The sequence below is a fragment of the Suricata suricatta genome, chromosome 4, assembly GCF_006229205.1.
Source record: "Suricata suricatta isolate VVHF042 chromosome 4, meerkat_22Aug2017_6uvM2_HiC, whole genome shotgun sequence".
Lineage (NCBI taxonomy): Eukaryota > Metazoa > Chordata > Mammalia > Carnivora > Herpestidae > Suricata > Suricata suricatta.
The window spans coordinates 69,736,063-69,758,923 of NC_043703.1; the positions used below are offsets into that span (position 1 = coordinate 69,736,063).

The 22,861-nt window shown below is 45.4% G+C and overlaps 1 long non-coding RNA gene across 1 annotated transcript; it reads left to right on the forward strand.

The window, feature by feature from the left end:
- Positions 1–1,058: 1,058 nt before the first annotated feature.
- LOC115290832 lies at positions 1,059–11,275 on the forward strand. Its single transcript, XR_003908242.1, has 3 exons — positions 1,059–1,248; positions 10,539–10,744; positions 11,084–11,275. It is a non-coding gene; the product is annotated as an uncharacterized LOC115290832 (long non-coding RNA).
- The last annotated feature ends 11,586 nt before the right edge of the window (positions 11,276–22,861 follow it).

Here is a 22,861-nt window from a genome sequence, read left to right on the forward strand (position 1 = left end):
AGCGTTTTAGTGGGTTGATGTGTACCCCTTGATCCGCGTGGGCTCTTGAAAACCATGTGTAGAGCTTACATAAACAGTACTGTACTATGTATCTGAGTCTCTGTCTTGCGTTTTTTCAGTCAGTCCTAGGTTGTAAGAACTAATCAGGTTGCTGAGTATACAATCAATCCTCATTATTCTCAGATTCTGTGTTTGCAAATTCACCTACTCGCTAACATTTATTTGTAACCCCCCAAATCAATCCTTGAGGAGTTTCAGCACATAGTCATGGTCATTGACGGATATGAGCAGAGTGAAGAACAATGTGAGTCACCGGCAGATCCATTCCCGGCAGAGGTAGAACAAACAGACCCTGTGCTTTCCAGTTTCAGCTCTCCTGCTGTAATCCAGTGTCCCTTGGGCGGTCTATCTAGTGCTATCCTTTTCATGTCTGTGTATTTTTGGTGATTTTGCTTATAAAATGGTCCCAAACGTAGAGCTGAAGGGCTGTCTAGAGCTCCTCAGGGCAAGAAGCCTGCGGTACGTCTTACAGGAAATACACATGTCCTAGATATGCCTCCTTCAGGCACTGGTCACAGAACTGTTAGCCATGAGTTCAATGTTAACGAATCAGCAATATGGATTAAATAGGTGTCTTTAAACAGAAAAAACATAAAAATAAGGTTATGTGTTGATGAGTTGACAAAAAAGGTTGTGACCCGAGCGCCTGGGTGGCTCAGTCTGTTAAGTGTCCGACTTCGGCTCAGGTCATGATCTCACATTCATGGGTTTGAACTCCATGTCGGGCTCTGTGCTGACAGCTCAGAGCCTGGAGCCTGCTTTGGATTCTGTTTCTCCTCTCTCTGCCTCTCCCCTGCTCACACTCTGTCTGTCTCTCTCAAAAATAAATAAACATTAAAAAAAATTTTTTTTAATTATTGTGACTAGAGGCTTACAGGGACCTAAAACTCAATGTTTTCTCTAGGAGCAATGGTTCAATATTTGCTCATTCTATGTTTGTAGCAACACTATAGAACACAACTGCCCTGAGTAACGAGAACAGACTGCACCTCTGTTTCATTACTCCCGGCTGCCATGTTTTGCTCCCTACCACATTTTCCTTCTTTGTGCCCCTAATGATGGACACCTGGAGTGCCTTCAACTCTTAGTCCCCCAAAATCAAGGCTATGATGAGGATGTCCACACACCTTCCGTCCAAGACCAGCGTGAGAATTTATCTTGCAGTGTTCCCAGCGTTCTGGGTCTGAGGTAAGTGCATGTGACCGAGAACCGCTGGATTCGCCTAAAGAAGGGTGGCCCCCTCCCCGATCTGTACTCCCACCAGCATCCCAAGACAGCCCTGTATTTCTTACAGACCTTCCATGACTTGTCATCAGCCAGCTTTCTAATCTTTGCCAGTCAGAGAGGTATAAAGTCCTAGCTTAGTACAGTTCGTATTTTATGCTTCTGATTAAATGAGTTCCGGCAGTTCTTCATTTGCTTCTCATGGTGGGTCTCCTCTTGTGTGAACTGACTATCCATACCTTTTGGCCTATTTATCTATTAAGTTTTAAAAATCTGACTTGCAAAATTTCTCAGACATTGTAGATATTTATACCATGTCAGGTTTAGACCTTTTAAATGTGTTTTCCTGATTTGTCATTTGCCTTTTCATGGTGTCCATGGTTTTTTTTATTAAGTGGAAATACTTAATTTGGATGTGGTCAGGGAAAGGTAACTTTGGATAGTGTGTAGTTGGGAAGAAGGGATGAAGGTTTTGGGAGTGAGTTTTCATATGAAGGGCCATGTTATTTAAGGAAAGGATAAAGATAATTGAGATTTTGGGGGAGGGGGGGAGGGGCGGGAGAAAGGAAAATATAAATGGTGAGATAGCTAATTTTTCCAAAGGGCTGTATGTCGAAGAGCCTTTAGATTTAGTCCGTCCGCAGGTAGCAAGGACTGCCCTGTGAGAGGGGCTCCTAACTCTCTGAGACGGACAAGTACAGGCTGGATGAGTGTCAGAGCGCCCTTGACTGGGGGGGGGGGGGGGGGACAAAAGACAATTCTGAGAGTCTGTGAATGCCATGGAACAAAGAGGGAGGGAATTTACATGAAGACCATTGTTTCCCTTAAACAAGCAATTTATCAGTCCTGTGCCAATGCGCTCACCTGGCTAAGCTGGTCCCCCAGCCTCTGCCAACAGGAGCAACGTTTTCTTTCTGTACCCCCTCCCCCCTTACATACACAGGCGCAACTCCTTAACCTCATGGATATGGTAGGAGGCAAGTCCTTTCTGTGACTTTATTTTTTTTGAACCTCATATTTAATTAAGACTTCCACAGGGCTCCCCTAATTATAGATGTGAGTCTAGAGAGAGAAGGAAAGGGTGAAGGTAAGGTGTTGAACAGAGCCCAGGGTAGCTAAGAGATGGGCCCCAAAGCAGTTTCTGTCTTTTATTCATTCGCTCGTTCATTCACTCACCCTTTTCACATACACTGGCGAGTGCCTCCTCCGTGTCAGACCCTGGGCTCGGCCCTAGAGGTACAAGGGTGAGTGAAACAGCCCCCGTCCTACCTTCATGGAGCTTTGGGCCGAGAGCGGCAAACATCTACTTAACACCAAACATTCAAATCTGTATTCACATTTCTACCTGTCTTCTCCCTTTAAAACTAGCAAATGAAAAAAAAATATGCAAATTAGAATGGAATAAAAATACCAGTGTCATCTGTTATATGGGCAAACATCCAGAAGTTTGTTGGTGAGGCTCCTCATCCATGGCTGGTGGGAACGCAGACGGACATCGCCCCTAAGAAGGGGAATTTGGCAATGTTCAGCACAATTACATGTGCACTCTATCCTCTGACCCAGCAATCCCACTCAGGAAAATATGCCTAAGATAAGCTGGCAAAAATACATGAAGACCTATGTACAAAGCTATTTGTTGGAGTACTTTTTGTAGTAGCTAAAGACTGGAAGATGTGTCTTACTGCCTCACGTGGGGACTTGTTGAAGAAAACGTGGTCTAGTTAAAGGAGAACCTTGCGTTTCAGAAAGGAATGAGACACACAGTTACACCCTACTATAAAGAGATCATTAGGGTGATACCCGGTGACTCAGTCGGTTAAGTGTCTGACTTCAGCTCAGGTCATGATCTCACGATTCATGGGTTCAAGCCCCGCACTGGACTCTGTGCTGACAGCTCAGAGTATGGAGCCTGCTTCAGATTCTGTGTCTCCCTCTCTCTCTCTCTGTCCCTTCCCTGCTTGCACTCTCTCTCTCTCTCTCTCTCTCAAAAACAAATAAACATTAACAATTTTAAATAAAAAAGAGAGATCTTTAGGATATGTTGTTAAGTGAAAAAGCAAAATGGAGAAATAGCATATATGGTATGCTATCTTACATCTCAGGAAAAGGGGAAACTGTATACAAACCTATAATTTTACATTTTTAATGAAATGAGGAACCAAAATTAATCAAAACTGTTACCTATGTGTTACCTAGGGAGGAAGCCAGATGATGCAGAAGACAATATTAACTGGACTACCTTTATTTTATAGACTTGACTTAGAAGTCTTCTGAATGTCTTAGGAAACAGAATTTAATAAAAAACAAAACCATATTGCCCCTAACATGTTGAAAGCAAAAGAAAATGATGTAAATGTATATAAATTTAGTGACTTAACCACATAGAGAAAAATTATTTCAGGTGACTTTAAACCTAATAGTTAGATTATACATCTTTCATGGGAGATGCATAGATATATACACACACACATATATATACATATACCCCGAGGACTAAAAGTGTCACAAAGAACTCTTAAACTGATCCAACATTATTGTTGATAATCATATTGGCATTGTTATTTTGAAGCATATATATGTGTGTGTCTGTGAGTATATACTTATATAGATATATATGTATGTGTATATATCTATCAACTATTCTGTATTTTAACTGTATAATAAAATTATAATACAGACACATATAGTGAGATAAACCAAATAATTTATTAAAATAAAGTTAATGACTAAGAACTAAGAATTGCAAGGTGTAAGAAACAAGTATCATAAACTCATGATGTATTTTCTCTTAAATATTTTTTCTAGCTCTATCCACTGGAAACATCTGGAAACAATAATAAACCTGGTAGCAATGAATATCACTAGTAGCCAGATTGTAGTCTCTGAGTATCATTTCCCATTAAAAAAGAAATAGAGACCATGGGGCACCTGTCCTTGCTCTCGCTCTCAAAATAAATAAAGAAGTAAAAAAAATTAAGTAAATAAAAGAAGAAGAAGAAACAGAGGCCCTTGGAGAAATGGCAGCTTACAGATCTAGAGCGAGGTGAACATGGAACAGCTTATTGTACCAAAAAGCAAGAAAGTCATCAAACAACTGGATATTCTTCCAAAGGATTCAGGAGTCTTCTGGAAGGGACTACCTCTGGCCAAAGATAAGGCAATTTGATCCTCAAAAAGATTAATAACTTCAATAGTTTGGGATATATCAATTATTTTCAAATTTATAGTTTATAATAGTACTCAATGTGCAAAACCTCACTGGACACCTTTGGAGGATAATAGAAAACCATTCAATATTTTAAAAACTACTGAGTACAGGGAATGAACCAAGCACATATCTGTCTTTCTTGTATGCATTGCACCTCAGAATAACCAAATACATGTCAAAGGAAAATCTCTCTCTAAGACTTAAATCCCCATCAAAAACTGCAGAAGAAATGTGTATTAGTTTCCTACAGCTGCTTTTAAAGGTGCCATAAACCAAATACCTTCAACAACAGAAATTTATGGCCTCACAGTTCTGGAGGCTGGAAGTTCAAGATCACGGTGTCGGCGGGGCACTGCTCTCTCTGAAAACAGAAGGAGTTGTTTGAGGTCTCTCCCAGCTTTTGATAGTTCCTGGGCTGGGCTGCATAATTCCCGTCTTCCTGTGGTGTTCTTCCTGCATGTGTGTCTGTCTTTGTCCCAATTTCCCTAAGGACACCAGTCACAGTGGGCAGAGGACCCACCTACTCCAATCTGACTTCATCTGGAGAGACTCTATTTCCAAACACAGTCCCATTCTGAGATAGAGGGGGTAGGATTTTAGCATATGAATTTGGGGGTCCTAATTCAAGCCAGAGCAGAATGACAGAGTTAGAATAGCATTATTTTGTAATCCCTAACGAAATAACGAATCATCTGTAACCATTAAAACCACGAGCAAATACCTGCTGAGGAGTTTTAGGGAGAGGAAGGCAGGGAGCAACACCAAACTCAGGACTAATCTTAACATCACCAGATAGAGGGCAATCCGGCATCACAGTGCCAGACAAGGCACCCCCTATGAGCCGCTCTCCCCAAACCAAGAAGACCCCCACCAAACCTGACCAAACAAGCCCTTAGAGGTAAGATGTCAACTAACAGTTCAGAGCATTTACAAGTGAGAAAAGAAGGTGTAAAATGACACCTTCTGTACTACATCAGCAAAATCCCAAATGTGAGAAATTCTGTACGACAAAGAACTGATTTCTTAACAGATGTTGAGGGGAAAAGCGGGGGGGGGGGGGGGAACCTAGAGATAGAGACTTGAAAAGGTATGTCAACCAAACTCTGCATATGCGCTTTGTTTTGGTTTTGATTTGAACAAGCCAGCTATAGGAGATAAAAACATATAAGAGACGGAGCAATGTGATCACTGATGGGATTTTTGATGACTGCAAGAAATTACTAGTTATTAAAAAAAAATGGGGCACATGGATGGCTCAGTCACTTAAGTGTCCGACTTTGGCTCAGGTCATGACCTCACAGTTTGTGAGTTCAAGCCCCGCGTTAGGGTCTGTGCTGACAGCTCAGAGCCTGGAGCCTGCTTCAGAATCTGTGTCTCATTCTCTCTCTGCCCCTCCCCTACTTGAGCTTTCTGTCTCTCAAAAATAAATAAATGTAAATTTTTTTTTTAAATTAAAAAAAGAAATTACTAACAATTCAATGTGATAAGTTTGGTTGTAATTTTTCAAAGCTCCTATTTTGTAGGTATACAACTAAGGTCTTCATGGATGGAACATTATAGTGTCTTGGATATGTTTCAAAATAATCTGGGGGAAGGGGTGATAAACTGGGTGAGATTATGGATGAAATGCAGTTGGCCATGTGTTGCTGCAGGGGTGATGGGTACCTGGGGTTTCATTACACTTTCATGTGTTTGGAAATTTCCATAATAAAGTGTTAAAAAATTGATGAGGTGGCTCTCCTCCTATAAAAGTCTTATCTGTTAGTCTCTGCTCTGGATCCCCTCCCATCCTGTCTTCTCGAGGACTCAGCTCCCCATTTATTGCCTCTCTGAGCTGAGTCATCCCCACAGCTTGAAAACGTGCTCTACATTTCAAAAAAAAAAAAAAAGGAAAGAAAATCAGAGAAACTAACTTCAATGACTCCATTGGTCATATGCCTTTGCACGGCTCACACTTCTTTTTTTTATTAATGTTTTTTATTTATTTTTGAGAGACAGAGAGAGACAGTGTTAGCAGGGGAGGGTCACAGAGAGAGGGAGACACAGAATCCAAAGACAGGCTCCAGGCTCTGAACTGTCAGCACAGAGCCCGATGTGGGGCTCAAACCCACTAACTGTGAGATCATGACCTGAGCCTAAGCCGGACACTTAACTGACTGAGCCACCCAGGCGCCCCTCACACTTCTCTTCTTACAGTGTATGCATACTTTCTAATTTTCTCACCATCCACTTCGTCCTCAATGTCCTGCAATCCGGCTGCTTCTGGAATATGCTGTTAAGGTCACCACCAACCGACGTGTTATCAACTCCAGTGGACACTTCTCGGGCACTAAGTTGCTTTGCCCTGGTTTTGAGTCTCTGTCCATCAGCCCACTCTGACTCTGTCGGTCTTCCCCCATCTCGTGTCCCTCTCTCCTAACATACAAAACTCCCTCCGTGCCTGCCAGTTCCTCGGACGCCCCGGATGCCCGGGTTTGGTGCCTTCCCCTTGCTTCCTTCTTGCTTCTTGGCTCTCTCCACCATTCTCTCCTCTCACCTTCACGGTTGCTCTGCCTGGTCGGAGCCCTCCACCGGTCTTTGTCATTGCACCTGCCTCACTCTCTTTTTTAAAACCCTTACTGAACACTGGAACCAGATTTTGATTTGTTTTCTTCCCAATGGACTATAAACTCCACAAGGAAAGGAACCAAATCTGGTTTTGCTCATTTCTGCAATTCCTGCAAACAGTACAGTTCTTGGCACACAGAGCCCACTTAGAAAATATTTGTTGAATGAAAACATTAAATGATACATTAATCAAATGACCGCTCAAATTAGGGTAATAACAAATTGTGACCCGCACTGTGAAAAAAAGCACACGGGGGTGTTGATCCGGTTTGAGCGAGTCACTGAAGCGTCCACGTGGAAATCACATTGGAGCTGAGACCTGAGGAGTCGGAAAGGAGTTACATAGGAGAAGTGGGGTAAACAGAATGAGAAGAGGGTCAGCAGACCCTGAGGAAAAGCCGCAGGAAGGATTTCTGAAACCAAAACTCGCCTGGGGATCAGAGGTTGACCGTCTCCCCTTCGAGGATGGGGCCTTGCGCATGACTGAGGAGTAAGTGACATAATGCAGAGAAGCCCAGAGGTCGATGGGATCCAGGCTGCATTTAACCACCTGTTTGCCAGCAGTGAAGCAAGTGTGAGCAAGCTCTCTCTTTCCTTGCTCTTACAAAGCAGCGAGTGTGCCGAATGATTCAGTGCACAGCCCGGGAACTGCGCGCGGCCCTAACTTCATGCCTTCCTGCGTGACAACAGCCATGTTGACCCCAACAAAACCCCAGACCCCCTATAATTCAGTTTGCCCAGCTGACCCCCTTGCCTCAGATCTCTAGGCTTCGACTCAGGGTGAGCAGAGTTCAAACACGTGTTCCCTAAGCAGTTTCCAGGGAGCAGGGAACTGAGGACCACACAGCAAGCAATGGTGGAAAGAAGTTGACAATCCAGGTTTCCAAAGGAGCAAAGACCAGGTGAAGGACCTCTGAAACTAGTTCAAAGACACACACACACACACACACACACACACACACACACACACACACAGAATTGGTAAAAAGGCTTTTTGAATATTAACTTGTCCTTTGACCCCTCTTTCTAGAAAGCTGGTTTGAGAAAATCAGAGGCAGGCCCAAGATGAGTGCATTAGTAGGACTGTGGTAAAGCTATTTACAAAGCAGAAAATTGGAAAAACCTAAATGTCCAAAAACAGAAGGAGGGCTAAATAAATGGAAGCATGCCTGAGCTGGTATGTGGCCATTACCATTATGTTTAGAGATAAATTTTAATTGCTTGGAAAATGCTCATCATATAACGTCAAGTGAAAGAAAGTAAAATGACTAAATAACTGCTTCTATCGTGTGAACTCAAACATTTGCATTGCTATGTACACACGAGAGAGTTACACAGGTAGATGAACACCAAGAAAAAGATTGGGTAGAAATCACAGTTACAGTCAGATCTTCCTGGTAAGAGGGTGTGGTTTTTTTTATGTTTTTTTTTTTTTCTTTGAGAGACAGAGAGAAACATCACAAGCAGAGGGTCAGAGAGAGAGGGAGACACAGACTCCAAAGCAGGCTTCAGGCTCTGAGCTAGCTGTCAGCACAGAACCTAACATGGGGCTCGAACCCACGAACCGTGAGATCATGACCTGAGCTGAAGCCCGACGCCCAACCGACTGAGCCACCCAGATGCCCCGAGTGTGTGTTATTTTTAATATTAAAAAAGTGTTTATTTAGGGGGCGTCTGGGTGACTGAGTCTGTTGAACGTCCAACTTAGGCTCAGGTCAGGGTCTCAAAGTTTGTGAGTTCGAGCCCCACATCGGGCTCCCTACTGTCAGTGCAGAACCAGGGTGGGATTCTCTGTTCCCCTCTCTCTACCCCTCCCCTGCTTGTGCTCTCAAAAATAAATAAACATTTTTTTAAAGTTTACTTACTTTTGAGAGAGAAGGAGAGAGAAGAGAGGCAGAAAGAGAATCTCAAGTAGGCTCCATACTGTCAGCATAAAGCTGGATGCAGGGCTTGAACCCACAAACCATGAGGTCTTGACCTGAGTTGAAAACCAAGAGTCCAAAACTTAACCAACTGAGCCACCCACCCTCCAAATTGTGTTATTTTAATTTGATTTTTCTACTTCTCTGCATTTAATGTTTAAACTAATGCATATTACATAAAGTCACAAATGAATAAAAGGAATCTTTTCTATGTATTCATTAATTTCCTTTTTTATTGTGGTAAAATAGATGCAACATAGAACTTGCCATTTTAGCCTTTTTTAAGTGTGTAGTTCAGTGGCATGGAGCACATTCACAATGTTGTGTGACCATCACCGCCATCCATCTCCAGAGTTTTCTCATCTTACAAAACTTAGACTCTGTCCCCTTGGACCACGGACCCCCATTCTCTCTGCCCCTGTTACCTGGCAACCACATTCAACTCTTTTTCTCTGTGAATTTGGCTTTTCCACTTGCGTCATGCGAGTGGAATCAGCACTCTTCTTTTTAGGTCTGGCTCATTTTATTTAGCATAATGCCTCCAAGCTTCACCCATGTCTGACTTATTTCTTAGGCACCATAGTGCAGTTCACACATTCTGCTTAACTGCAGCGCTGATCCACAGACCTCAGACAAGGTCATCCGCAGGGGACCCGATGAAGTCAAATGTGTTTGGAATGTAAAGGTCCTGTTCAAAGGCCCACAGAGAGGGACGTTAGAGACAACATTGGCTGTTAAATGCCCACCTGCGCTTGGCCCCAGGAGCCTCAAGTAGTTGAGGATGCTACATTTCATGCTAAGTCTTGAGGAGGGGTGAGTGGAAGAAGGAACTAGGACTCTCAATTGAAGAAAGGCCCTGAAGCAGTTTCGAAAACATCTACTTAAACCTTCTGGCTTCACAGGGACTACAGGAATGTAAATTAAATGCTCCCACACACAAGGGAGGCCACAGTGTCCAGTGTCCTGACACAAACCTCAAGGTATCTTTGAGTTCCAGCTTGGCCTTTGACAGCGGTGTGACAGTGGAGAGGCTTCTTAATGTGTCTAGACCTCAGTGTCCTCATCTGTCCACTTCCTTCAAATTCACTGGTTAATTTAAAGTGCCTCAAGGGGCACCTGTGTGCCTCAGTCATGATCCCAGGGTCGTGGGATCAAGCCCCACATCAGGCTTCATGCTGAGTGGAGAGTCTGCTTAGGATTCTCTCTCTCTTCTTCTCTCCAGTTTGTGCTTCTTCCCTCTCTCTCTCCCTCAATAAAAACAAAAACAAAACAAACATACAAAACGTGCTTCAAATAATGCCTGGAAATAGTAAACACTCATTATGCAGTAAGCGCTATTGATATTTTAAATTACTATTATTATTGTGGCTGTTGTTTAGTGACAGAGCCTAGCCTAACACTTACTTTCTTAATGCCCAGGCCAAAGCTGTTCTTATCGGCTCTCTAATTTCTTCTGTGTTCTTCCTTTGAACTTTGACCCTGACCTCCCCATCCCTGCTTTTTACCTGTCTCTGTAGAGCTCTGGACCTTCCAGAAATGGAAGGGCAAAAGGAGAGAGAAGGGGAGATAAAAGGGGAAGGAGAGAGCACAGTGAAGACATGAGGACCGGTCTGCAAGAGTTTGCATCCGCCCAGAAGGAATGAAGAAACAAGCACCAAAAACAGTTTCACAACCTACGGATAAAGCTCAAAGACCTTTTCCTACCTACTGGTAGTTAGATGTGGTAAGAAACAACTCTATTTTCTATTCCTGCTGGAGTATAGGCGAACCCTCATTTCAACAGGTAGTGCGTAGGAACATCTTGGTTCACCCTAAACCTCAATAGACCTGGGTTTATGTCAGACTATATTTAACATGGGGGGGGGGGAAACCTACCTGGATTTCTAGAACATTCTATGCATGATAATTTTTTTAAGATTAGCCATAATTCTCTTTCAAAGTCTGGCTTGTAACCTTTAGCTCTTTGTTCTCTTCCTCTGAAGGGACAGAGAGCAGCTCTTTTTACAATGTCAAAAGAGTGGGAGTTTTATAGTCCTTCCCTGCCTTATTTCTTCCATTTCAGAAAGATCGCTTTCCTCCGACTTCTTTGCTTTGCCTGGCTGAGGAGACACCGCAGACTTCCTCCACCGCATGGCCTTGCAGCCACAGACCCAAAGTGCAGGGAGTGGTCCAGTTAAAAATCTGGGCACACAGGAAAAGCCAGCGTCAAAGGACAACCCCATTCGCCTCACAAAAAAAAAAAAAAAAAAAAAAAGGTAAGAGGAAAGAAAGAAATAACAATATGTAAATATTCAGGTTCTTTTGTGCTAATTAAGGAATATGGGAGCACCTGGGTGTCTAGGTCGGTTCAGCAGCCAACTTTGGCTCAGGTCATGATCACGCAGTTCGTGAGTTCGAGCCCTGTGTCGGGCTCTGTGTCTCCCTCTTTCTCTACCCTTCCCCTGCTCTCGCTCTCTGTCTCTCAAAAAAATAAATAAACATTAAAAAAATAAAAATTTTTAAATTAAAAAAAAAGGAATATGGATAGTTGTTTTTAATAGGGTCAGCAACTACTGATTTGGAGTGGAATCTTCTATAGGCCTGGGATGAACAGGAGAGAATGCCTTAAAGAGAAGTCTCGTTACACAGGCACAGCTCCAAGCTGTGTTCTCTTCAGGCGTCTGCTGGCTTCCAGGACGTCCGTGGGCGAGGTGAGATGTGCCCAAGGGAGGTGCCGCTTTCAGAGGGCATCTGTGTGAGAGCAGACGCAGGCAGCCAAGTCACCAAGCGTGCACTTCAAGAGTGTCATTTTCATTCTGAAGTGTTCAAGTATCCTATTCATTTCTGGAAACATGCGTGCCAGCTTGGTGTCTAGCTCAGGGGACGGATGTAAATCGGGGGGCAGGGGTGGCAAAGAAAACGTCAAGAGCCCAAATTTTCTAATGATGTCTGTTTTTGTGCCTTCTAGCCCCTTCTCAGTCCCCCTCTCTCCCTTTTTCCCTTCCTCTCACCACCAGTAACAGGACAGATTTGGAAATGTTTTCAACTCTGCACCACCTTGGCAATCCCCTCAGGTTCAAGGGTTCTCCTCTGCTTACGAATTCAGGATGCACGGGCCGCATGTTGGTGTCAACTCACCGGCTTGGCCGGGACCACGTGGGTTGGCCAGCGACTTTGACAGACACAGTCCAGCGGAGGAAGCAACATCTCTGTTGAGAGCCACTGCGCTTGGCCTGAACTCGTCAAGCAGGATTTATTGGGAGAGAAGGAAGGAGGGGGAGGCAAGTGGAGAGAGTGTTTCAAGTAAACACGAGCATGGCTCAGCGTCGGGGAGGGGAGTGTCTTGCATAGTAACAGGCATAGGAACCCCCAGCATGTTTTGGACACAGCCTGATGGAAACTTCTGTTTCAAGGCAGATTTCAGAGGCTTATATTCAAAAGTGCACCAGGCAGCATCCTGCGGGGCTTTCACAGACATGGGCTTTCTTAATCCTCTCTAGAAACCAGCAAGGCCATCCTGTTATCCTGCTGGTGTCCGGGGAAAGCTGAGATTACGGGGGTCAACTGGACCGACGCTCCCGGGACTCGGGCCTTCTGGCTGCATGGCTGGCGGTTACCCACACGCCACAGGAAAAGAAAACGTACTCGCTTGTTGAATGTTCCTGACACTGTAATTAGCACAGTAAGGTGGACGTCACAGAAGGGGGACCTGAGGGAGAGCTCTCTGGACTATCTTTGCAACTTCTCTGTGAATCTAAAATGATTCCGAATAAGTTTATTTTAAAGAAGTAGACCCACAACCCGGAGTATAAATACTTCCCAAAAGAGTGTACGGCAGGGAACTCTGTCCATCCCTAAATTGGCCACCGGCCGCACAGTGCCTGAAAGCACGTGTCCCACTGCCTGCTGGGGATGCCGTCTGTGCGGGTGCGGGGAGTAGAGGGGCTACGTGATGATGGAAGGTGGGCCCTGATTTACACAGGAGGCTCCGGGAAAGCTTTTCAGAAGAAATAATACGCACAAATTTTAACTTACTGATGTATGAGTGTGCTAGTGAATTGTGAATGTTAAGATGGTATGTGTTGAAACGACTTCCAGTTGGTGGTGTATTTTTTGGCTTGACCATGTCTTTGCCAAATAAGAATCTTTAATAAAAAAAAATTACAGGGACGCCTGGGTGGCTCAGTTGATTAAACGTTGGACTTCAACTCAGGTCATGATCTTACAGTTTATGGGGTAGAGCCCCACGTTGGGCTCTGTGCTGACAGCTCTGCGGTGGGAGCCTGCTTTGGATTCTGTGTCTCCCTCTCTCTCTGCCCCTCCCCTACTCGCACTCTCTCTCTCTCTCAAAAATAAACAAAAATTTTAAAAATTACCAAAAAAATTGACAACTAGCTGCCTTCCTCAGTCTCTAAAATGAGAGAAGCTATTGTTTTCAGGCGATCAGATTTGAGGGAAGGACAAGGTGTTTAGGAGCCTGAGAGATCTGAGTTCAGACCACAGTCAGATCGCTTTCTGAAAGTGTGATCTTAAAAAAGCAGCTCATCATCTCTGAGTTTCAGACTCTTTATGTGAAAAATGAAGACAGTCACACCTACCTAATAGGATCTTGGCATTAAAACATACAGATAGATGGTGTTTACTGACACATTGTATGTGCTCAGAAAACAAATATATGGATGAATGATTAAATATGTATTAAGACAAAATAAAGCATTTATACCTAATAATTATTTTTTAATGAAAAAAAATTTGAGCACTCAAAGTGTATTGGTTAAGAAAAGTCACGTGACAGGCCCCTGGGTGGGTCAGTTGGTTACGTGTCTCACTCTTGATTTGAGCTCAGGTCATGATTTCATGGTTTGTGAGATCAGCCCCAAGTCCAGTCCCCACTGAGCAGGGAGCCTCCTCGAGAGTGTCTCTCTGCCCTTCCCCCACTAACACATGTTCTCTCTCTCTCTCCTCTCTCTCACTCTCAAAATGAATAAGTAAACATTTTTAAAAAATCACATAGTGAGCACTTATGGCACAACCTCAGTCCTCCTCAGGCGGGGTTTCTGGGAAGGGTGGGGGCACCCAGACACCAGGTCTGGGTGCTGGGTATCAGACAGACCTGGCAATAGCCAGAATCTCCCTTGTACGTTCCATGTGAGCAGGGTTGGGCGTGACACAGACATGTAGAACCGGAAGATCCGCACAAGACACCAAGCTGGGTGGCTGGGTGAAGTCCCAGGGGGCACGCAGAAGCATTTCTACTCAGAAGTTAGGACCGTGACTGTCATTTGTCATGATGCTAAAAAAATCTTTGCCCTCTTGTCTTTGAAGGGGCATAAGGATCCCAGGAGAATTATAGAAGGAGAGCAACGCATGACCAGGGCCTGAACCCCATTAAACTGGAGGTGGAGTTACCCAGGGAGAGGGGACATGAGGTTCCTCTTCCTCATGTGGCCATGGCCGTCTAGAGAAGCGCAGAATCTCCTTCTCGGTTGGGTCCAGTGGCCTTTTTTATTAGCTATCTATATACCTGCCTGTTGGCTTTACTGTCTCATAAAATTAGGCTGTCAGTCCAGAAAAGCAAAGGCAGACACCTAGCCTGAATTTATTAGCTAGAATCTAGGTCTTCAAACGGCTGTGACCCTTAAGAAGGTCTGTCTATCACTCAGATTTTTTTTTCTTGCAGCAGAAAGTACCCACGTCACAAGCAAGCCCTTGCTGGGGCCGCTGTATCCATCTTCTGTAAAATGTGTATGTGTGAGGAAGCGGGAAGTGGGGGCTGGGGTGGACTACAGTAAGGGTCCCAAATCTGTCAGGACTTAAATTAGCTACTTAAAAATATGTTTAGGGGCGCCTGGGTGGCTCAGGTGCTTAAGTGTCCGAAGCTCAGGTCACGATCGAGTGGGTCGTGAGATGGAGCCCGGCATCCGGCTATCTGCCATTAGTATAGAGCCCACATCAGATCCTCTGTTCCCTTTTCTCTCTCTGCCTCTCCCCTGCTTGTGCTCTCTGTCTCTCTCTCAAAAATAAAAAATAAACATTAACAAAATAATAATAAAAATAAATAAATAAAAATATGTTTAGTAGAGGCTATTCAGGCAGATCCCAGGAATTTGAATTTTTAGATGGCTCCACTGAGTGTTTCTGATACTTAGCTAGGATTGGGAAACACTGGCCCATGTGACCTACCAGCTCTCTCTGGTCTAGAACATTCTAAAATTTTTTCTTTTTATAGATTACAGAAGGCCAGGTTCTTCTATAAACCATCTTTGTAGAAAGCTGAAAAATCATTTTTTAAAAATTTTTAAAGTTTTATTTATTTATTTTGAGAAAGAGAGAAAGAAAGAGCGAGCAAGTTGGGGAGGAGGAGAGAGAGAGAGAGAGAGAGAGAGAGAGAATCTCATGCAGCTTCCACACTGTCAGTGTGGAGCCTGATGTGGGGCTCAAACTCACAAACCATGAGATCAAGACCTGAACGGAAGTCACATGCTTAGCTGACTGAGCCACGCAAGTGCCCCAAGCCAAAAAGTTGTTTCTTGACAACTTGGGAGAAGTTCCTCAAAGGAACTGTCTTCCCTTCCTGTGCCAGAAAGAAGCCTTCCTTTTGCCTGCGATGCATCAATGTTTTCTATCCCCCCTGAATCACTTGACATTGGGGACCAACAACTATACCTTGACCTTGACCTCACATGTTCAAAGTGTGGTCTGCAGACTGGCCTCACTGGCGTCACCTGGGAGCCTGGTGGACTCGCAGACTCTGTAGCCCCCACCCCAGACCTCCTGAATCAAAATGTCTACCTCACTGGGGTCCCGAGGTGATTCAGATGAGTGCTGAAGTCTGAGAAAGCACTGGCTCCCATCACTGGCTCTCCATGCAGCTGTCTTTGGCAATCATCTGTAGTTAAGAAAAAATACTGATGGTTAAATCTCCATGTCCACGGTGCAAGGACTCTTTTAAATTCCCCAGGCTACGTTAATGTGCAAGAAAGCAACAACTTTCAGCAATAACTGATTTAAAATTTAAGAAAAATCAAATAAGGTTTTCTTTAGGGAGGAGGGTTCTGTTTTGGCTTTTTGTCCTTTTTTAAGAGTGTGAGTGAAACAAAGGACCGAAGATTCTTTAGAAACAGGGAAGACCCTGAAGCCCTTCGATTAAAGCAGGAAGAAAGAAGAACAGAAGACGTTGGAATGTGAACTGTCTCCATGTAATTCATTTCTTTTGGAGCCTGCGTGGATGGCCCAGTGCCATCTGGACCAGCACTGTTTTCCCCCTTGCCTTGCAGAGACGCACACCCAAACTAACAGGCACCTGAGAATAAGTCCCCAGGACACTGATGTCTCTCTCTCTCTCTCTCTCTCTCTCTCTCTCTCGTTAACAGAAAATTGTTTCTTACAGTCCTGTGCTCTGGATTCAGCATCTTCTCTCTTCTGTCAGAAGCTAAGTATACGTTGTGTGGTTAGTGAAAGAGAATAACAGTTTGGTTTGGAAAATCAACGAAAGATTGTATGTAAGGCTTCAATCTCGTGAATTTTACATAAACCCAGTCCCTGAGGCATCAAAACTCTGCCGCAGCCCCTGGCCACCTGAGTCCGTCCTGACAGCCCCCAGCAGGCCTGAGACACCCCAGATTCCCGGCAGTGCAGGATGGCAGGGGACCGGACGGTCGGTCAGGAGGCCTGGGTTTGACTTTGGTTTGGACACGGTTTTCTTCCCTGTCTTGCATCTCACCCAGAACAATAGTACTGGGAGCAAAGAGGGGAGAAACCCGGGTGTGAGGCAGCCCCTCACGCCAGCCTCAGGGCCCTTTCCCCTGTCTACGGGCTGTGAGGCCTTCCCCACAGCATGTCCCTCTGTTCTCGGCCACCCCGGGCCTTCCCGGCCCCATGGAGCGACCCTCTGGCCCAGCCGTGCTCTAGGCAGCGCAGGGATGCGGCCTCCACGGCCTCTGACTGCCCCCGACTACAATGTTAGGCTCAGAAAAGCTTCAACAACAAAAAAATAGCTTAGGAAGGTGGCAGCTTCGATTCTTTGTGCTTTGGCAGGGGGGTGGGAGGTAGGAAGGGTGGGGGGAGTGAAGGGGCCGGTGGTAGCCACTTCCACACCCCTCAGCGGGAGGCTCTTAGAAATAACATTTGAAACACCAAGTCAGAAGCACCGATTTAGTAAAGCCTCCTGGGACACTTTAATTGGAAAACCGTTGCAGCTCTCTATTTCCTGGACCACCTCTTCTCTGAGGGAGTCCTGCTTTTTTCCAAGTCAGGGAAAGAGACCAGAGGACCCTGATACTTCAGATGGGACTGAGATGAGGCATGTGGGGGACATAGGGCCACAGCCATGAGGAGAAGGGCAGACCAGCCCCTTTTGGGCTGGGCCTCTCATCTGACCTGAGTCGGAGAAACGAGTCTAGACTGATCGTCCAGGTCACTGCGTTCGAGGCTGCCCCTCCCTGACGCCTCAGTGTGGCCCTGAGGAAAGTCCGCTGTCTCTGGCTCCAGGGACTCCTCGGCAAATGAGGCGCGAGGCCTAGACAGTATCTAAGAATGCTCTCGTAGTTTATGACGTGGTGACTTTTGGGTTTTTTTGGACTTTACAGCCCAGGAAAAGGAAAAGGAAAAAAAATCCTGGTGAGAGTGAAAGATGCTATTTCAGGACAAGAAATAGTATTTTGGGTGAATCTAAGGGAGTAATTTTGTAAAGTTTCAGACAGAAGTGACCAAAAAGAAAAAAAAAGACTGTGTCCAAATAGTGTGCCCAGAAAGGGTTGGCAGGACCACAGAGAGAGGAGTGGCAGCTCAAGGGGGGGAACTAGCTGGAGCCCAGATGGAAGCTACCAGAGCGTCCCCTGACGGCTGCCTCTCCCAGACCGGAGGCACCAAGGGATCACGTCTGGCTCCAAAAACCAAGGACGCTGAAGAGGAGAGACACATGAAGGCACAGAGAGGGACAGAGGTAGAGACAGACAGAGGGAGAGAGGGATTCTGAAAATAATTCTACATTTTATTCCTTTTTGCTCAGTGCCTACCGTGTCCTAGGCACTCTGCTAGGTCCTGAGACAACAGACATCCTAATTTTAGCAGCCAAGGCTCAACTTGTGAGTTTAATAATAGTAGTCTCCTATAATGAACATCTACTGGGAGCAGCCATACCTTATTGGCACTCTAATTACTCCACTCAATCCCCACGACAAAGCCGTGGCCTGAGCTACACTGGGCAGTGAATCAACAGACCTGGGAACATGGACACTGAAGCCAGACCACCAGGATTCAAATCCTGCCTCGGCCACTTACCAGCTGTGTGACCTTGGATGTAATGTCTCTGTGGCTCAGTTCCTCCGTCTATACAATGGGACTAGACAACAGTGTTTGTCTTATAAGATTGGTGGGAAGATTAAATTAGCAACTATCTATTAAGCACCTAGAAAAATGATTGCAAACAGTAAGTGCCATGTAAATGTTAGCTATTACTATCATTGTCCCTGTTCTACTATGAGGAAAAAGGCCATGGCTAGGGGGGACCTGGGCTCAGAGTCAGGGCTCCCTTGAACATCACATTGCAATACCTCTACACAGGCTTATTCTCAAAGAGTTTGTTCTTTTGGATCGTCATCCTTATTCCCTCTCCTAGAAGTGCGTTCAGTTTGCTGGTCACCTTAGGCCACCAGCAGGTCACTTGTCTGAATAGGTTTTATCGAATGGGTGTCACACCTCTGCTCAAGAGACAGAGATGAGGGGTCAGAGCCCAAGCCGTGTCCAGGCTGGTTGAACAGTGGAAATGACAGCAGCGCTGTATCTGCAGACCACTCAAGCCAGCTGGGACCTCCAGGAGCCAATGTTCTGTGCCAACTTTCCAGAAATTTCCTTATGTTCTCCTGGGAATGAAGTTTGTGGCCTCCGGGCCTCAAACCATGTTATTTGTAGAAATGACTTTGCAAGTACTGACGGGTGGGCTGAACCTGCCGCGGTCCTGAGTTAGCTGGCCTGGGAGCAGTCCTCTGTGATGGCGGCAGTGACCGTCCCCAGTCCCCATCCTCCCCGCCCTAACCTCCAGCTAGCTTGTTGATCCCAGGCAATTACTACATCTCCAACCCGACTCCTCCCCACCCCCACCCCCTTACAGCGAGGTACGGCTGTGTGGTTATTTCTGAGTGACTGGGAGGTACCCCTCTTCTGGGTTGTTGCTTGCTGCCTCTCTTCCAATCCCCCTTTCCTAGGGCCTGACCCGCCTTCCCTACGTGTGGTAGAGCAATGGTATAGTTGAGCCTGCCTCTCAGGACAGCCCGAGGGCCTGCCCGCCCTGGAATTGCCCACCTACCTCTGGGCTATTAAGAGAGAGAACAATGCAATGCCATCTGTTTGAGCCTCTCATTTTAGGTCCCTTTCCTATTTTCCAAGAATGCCTACCTGATTGCCTTAACAGAGGGATGAATGCCAAGTCTCCTGAGAAGCTTTTTAATATACAGACATTCATGACCCACCTCAGATCTAGCAAACCAACATGTCTGGGGAATAGGACACATCATCTGCAGTTTTGGGGAGACAGTTTGTTCGTTTTTTTGCTTTGCTTTTAAGTTATTTGTTCATTGCTAATGACGGAATGAAATTAAATAATGTTGACCAAAAGATTTGCTAGGGACCCAAAGAACCAATTAGCCACGTGCATAGCAAACGAAATGCCAACAGGCTCATCGCTAAGAGAGATCAAGAGGAAATGCCAGTTTTGTCTGCTCACTGTCTGCCTTCCTGCTGGCCTTTTCAAAGTTATTTATTGAGCATATACTACGTGATCCTTTTTTTTTTTTAAAGAGCTCTGTTTTTTAAGGACCATTTCGGTTCACAGAAAAATTGAAAAGGAAGTGCAGAGACTTCATATACCCTTGCCCCAACACATGCAAAGACACCCTCATTATCAACATCCCCTACCAGAGTGGTACATTAGTTATGCTTCATGAACGTGCATCGACACATCACAACCAGCCATGGTTGCATTAGGGTTCACTCTTGGTGTGGTACATGGGTTTGAACAAACGTGTAAAGGCACGAATCCACCAAGAAGTATGTACTGAGTATTTTCATTGCCCTTAAAATTCTCTGTGCCCCACCTATCCATCCCTCCCTCCCCACTGCCCTACAGGGAAGTGGTCCTTCGCAACCACAGATCTTTCTACTGTCTCCATAGTTTTGCCTTTTTGGAGAATGTTGTACAGTTAGAATCATACAGTATGTAGGCTTCTCATATTGGCTTCTTTCACTTAGCAATATGCATACAAGTTTCCTTCATGTCTTTCTGTGGCTTGCTAGCTCATTTCTTTTTATTGCTAAATAATATTCTGTGGTAGAGAGGCATCATAGCTTATCCATTCAGCTAATGAAGAACGATTTGACTGCTTCTAAGTTTGGAGCAATTATGAATAAGCTGCTATAAACATCCTTGCGCAGGTTTTTGTGTGGACATAACTTTCCAACTCATTTGGGTAAATTATCAAGGCATGGGATTTCCGGATCAGACATTTGTAACTTTTAAAGCTCCACTGGAGGGGCGCCTGGGTAGCTCAGTTGGTTAAGCAGCTGACTTTGGCTCAGGTCATGATCTCGCGGTTCATGGGTTCGATCCCTGCATTGGGCTCTGTGCTGATAGCTGCTTCAGATTCTGTGTCTTCTTCTCTGTCTGCCCTTCCCCTGCTCACGCTCTGTCTGTCTGTCTGTCTGTCTCTCTCTCTCTCTCTCTCTCTCTCTCTCAAATAAACATTAAAAAAATAATAATAAACTAAAAAGAATAAAGCTCCACTAACCACCTGGTAAGGACCCCATAAGGGCAAGAGCCAAGACCATTTGCTTTGCTGATCAGAGGCCCCAGAGCCCAGGCCCCCTGGAGGTCTGTGATCCAGTGGTGGAGACACGGTGTGCTAAGTGAGCCCTGGGCTGGATTTACCCTCCTTCCCTTCTGTGTCCGCAACATCACCTTGCAAGGCACCGGGCCCATGAAGTGTGCTCAGGAGGGAATTTACCAGTTGATTTCGTGAGCCACTGGCAAACTGGGTAAATGAGAAGCCTCCATGTTCTCACTCTTCCAGCAGCAGAACATAGCTGGCAATGCAACTTGTTCTCAAAAGGTTGATATTTTAAATCAAAAAGGGGGCTTGCAAAATGCATATTTACAAATGTCCTTCTTTTTGTGTGAAATGTTGCTATGGAGATATATGACTGTGACACCAATTTATGGCTTAAGAGCACCGCCAATCTCCTTGTACTGAGCCAGGGATCCCTGCCCTCTGGGTGGTACCTGTAGCTGTCTGGGGACAAGGAAGCGGGGAGGGTCTCATCCACAGGAAAAGTCTTCCAGGAAGGAAGACGCTACGTTCTCTTCCAAAATGGATAATGAGGCAAGGCAAGCAGCATCTGTCTCCCTGAGACCAAAGCCTTTTCAATTCAAAGCTTTCCCATATGTGAGCCACCCCCAAAACGAATCTGGCTTTGGCTGGCAGGACTTGGCCTTCAGAGTCACAAACTCAGTTTGCCCTCCAGGCTCCAGACAAGCAGGAGGAGCTCCCAGGGCCTTTATCCAGTGCCCATGTCTGCTTCTAAAAAGCAGCCCAATTAGCAAGACCATTGGCATTGCTGCTGCTTTGCAGGGGCCTCCACGGTGCTGAGAACTGCACATCTAATTAAATGGAGCCCTTTTCCAAGCCGTGAAGACTCACACCAAGCTCTTCCTGAACTGCAACCTCTGAAACTCAGGTGCCAAAGACAGAAACAATAGTAAAACTTTGACAGTGCAGACGTGGTATCAAAGAAGAACATACTGCCTTGTATTCTAGGAGAACGTTCCCTACCCTCTAAAGCCTGGAGTGTCTGCTTTCCGGGTGGATGGCAGAGCCCTAGAATGCATCCTGACTGGTGATGTGGAAATGAACCTCGCCTCGTGGTGCGTTATTTCACCAGCTATAATACAAGTTTGTTGAAGATAAGGACTCGGGTTTCTCTTTCACTCATAAGAACTATTCCGTACTGGGAACTGATTGGTCCATATAGTCAGTGACTTATGGTTTGGACTCTGCGACCACTTCTTCCCTTCTAAGATTGTGATCTGGTATCACAGTGCCCTTGAACACTTGCCTTCTCTCTGTCCATGTTCCCTCTGCTCTCAGAGAGTGTGGACTGCTCTCGGGACACCGCGTGGGACAGCAGAGACACCACCCCCAGGGACAACGTCCTTAGTGTCAGTCAGTGCCTAGTCCTTGAAGTGTTGTCCAATAGCTCTTCCTGCCCTCTTTCCAAAACAGAAATTAAAGTAGATTAAGAAGTGTGTGGGTTGACAACCAGCATCAAACACCGAACTGATCCAAAGAGCATTGGCAAACAAGTGCCTGGAAAGACTCCTTCCCTCCACTCATGCTCCCCCCTCCCCTTCCCTACTTGATATCCTAATCTGGTCCAAGTATTTCATTTGGCAAAGCCCCTAACTGGTGCTGAGGAGGAGGCTAGAGCTCACTGGAGCTCCTTCAAAGGCACTTCTGTGTGGATGAGAAACGCGGACCAGATGAGCACCTTCTCAGCTCATGAAGACCAGAGAGGAGAGAATGCCTGAGGTGAGCTTCAATGCTATTGAGACGCCACTCAACTCTTCAGCTTAATTCAGGCTGGAATAAGGCTAGCTCCGACAGAAAAAGACAAGGACCACTTGGAAGCTCCTTTGAATGGTGGTGCATGGTCATCAGCACATGGCCCCGTGAAGTGGGCACCGGGGCTTTGCCATCACTAATTTTCTGCACCTAATTTTCTGCTTCCTAGAAGATTTCTCTGTTCCAGCAGTAGCTTCTAATAATGTCCCTGAATTAGCCCATGATTCATTGTTATTTTTGTTTCCCAA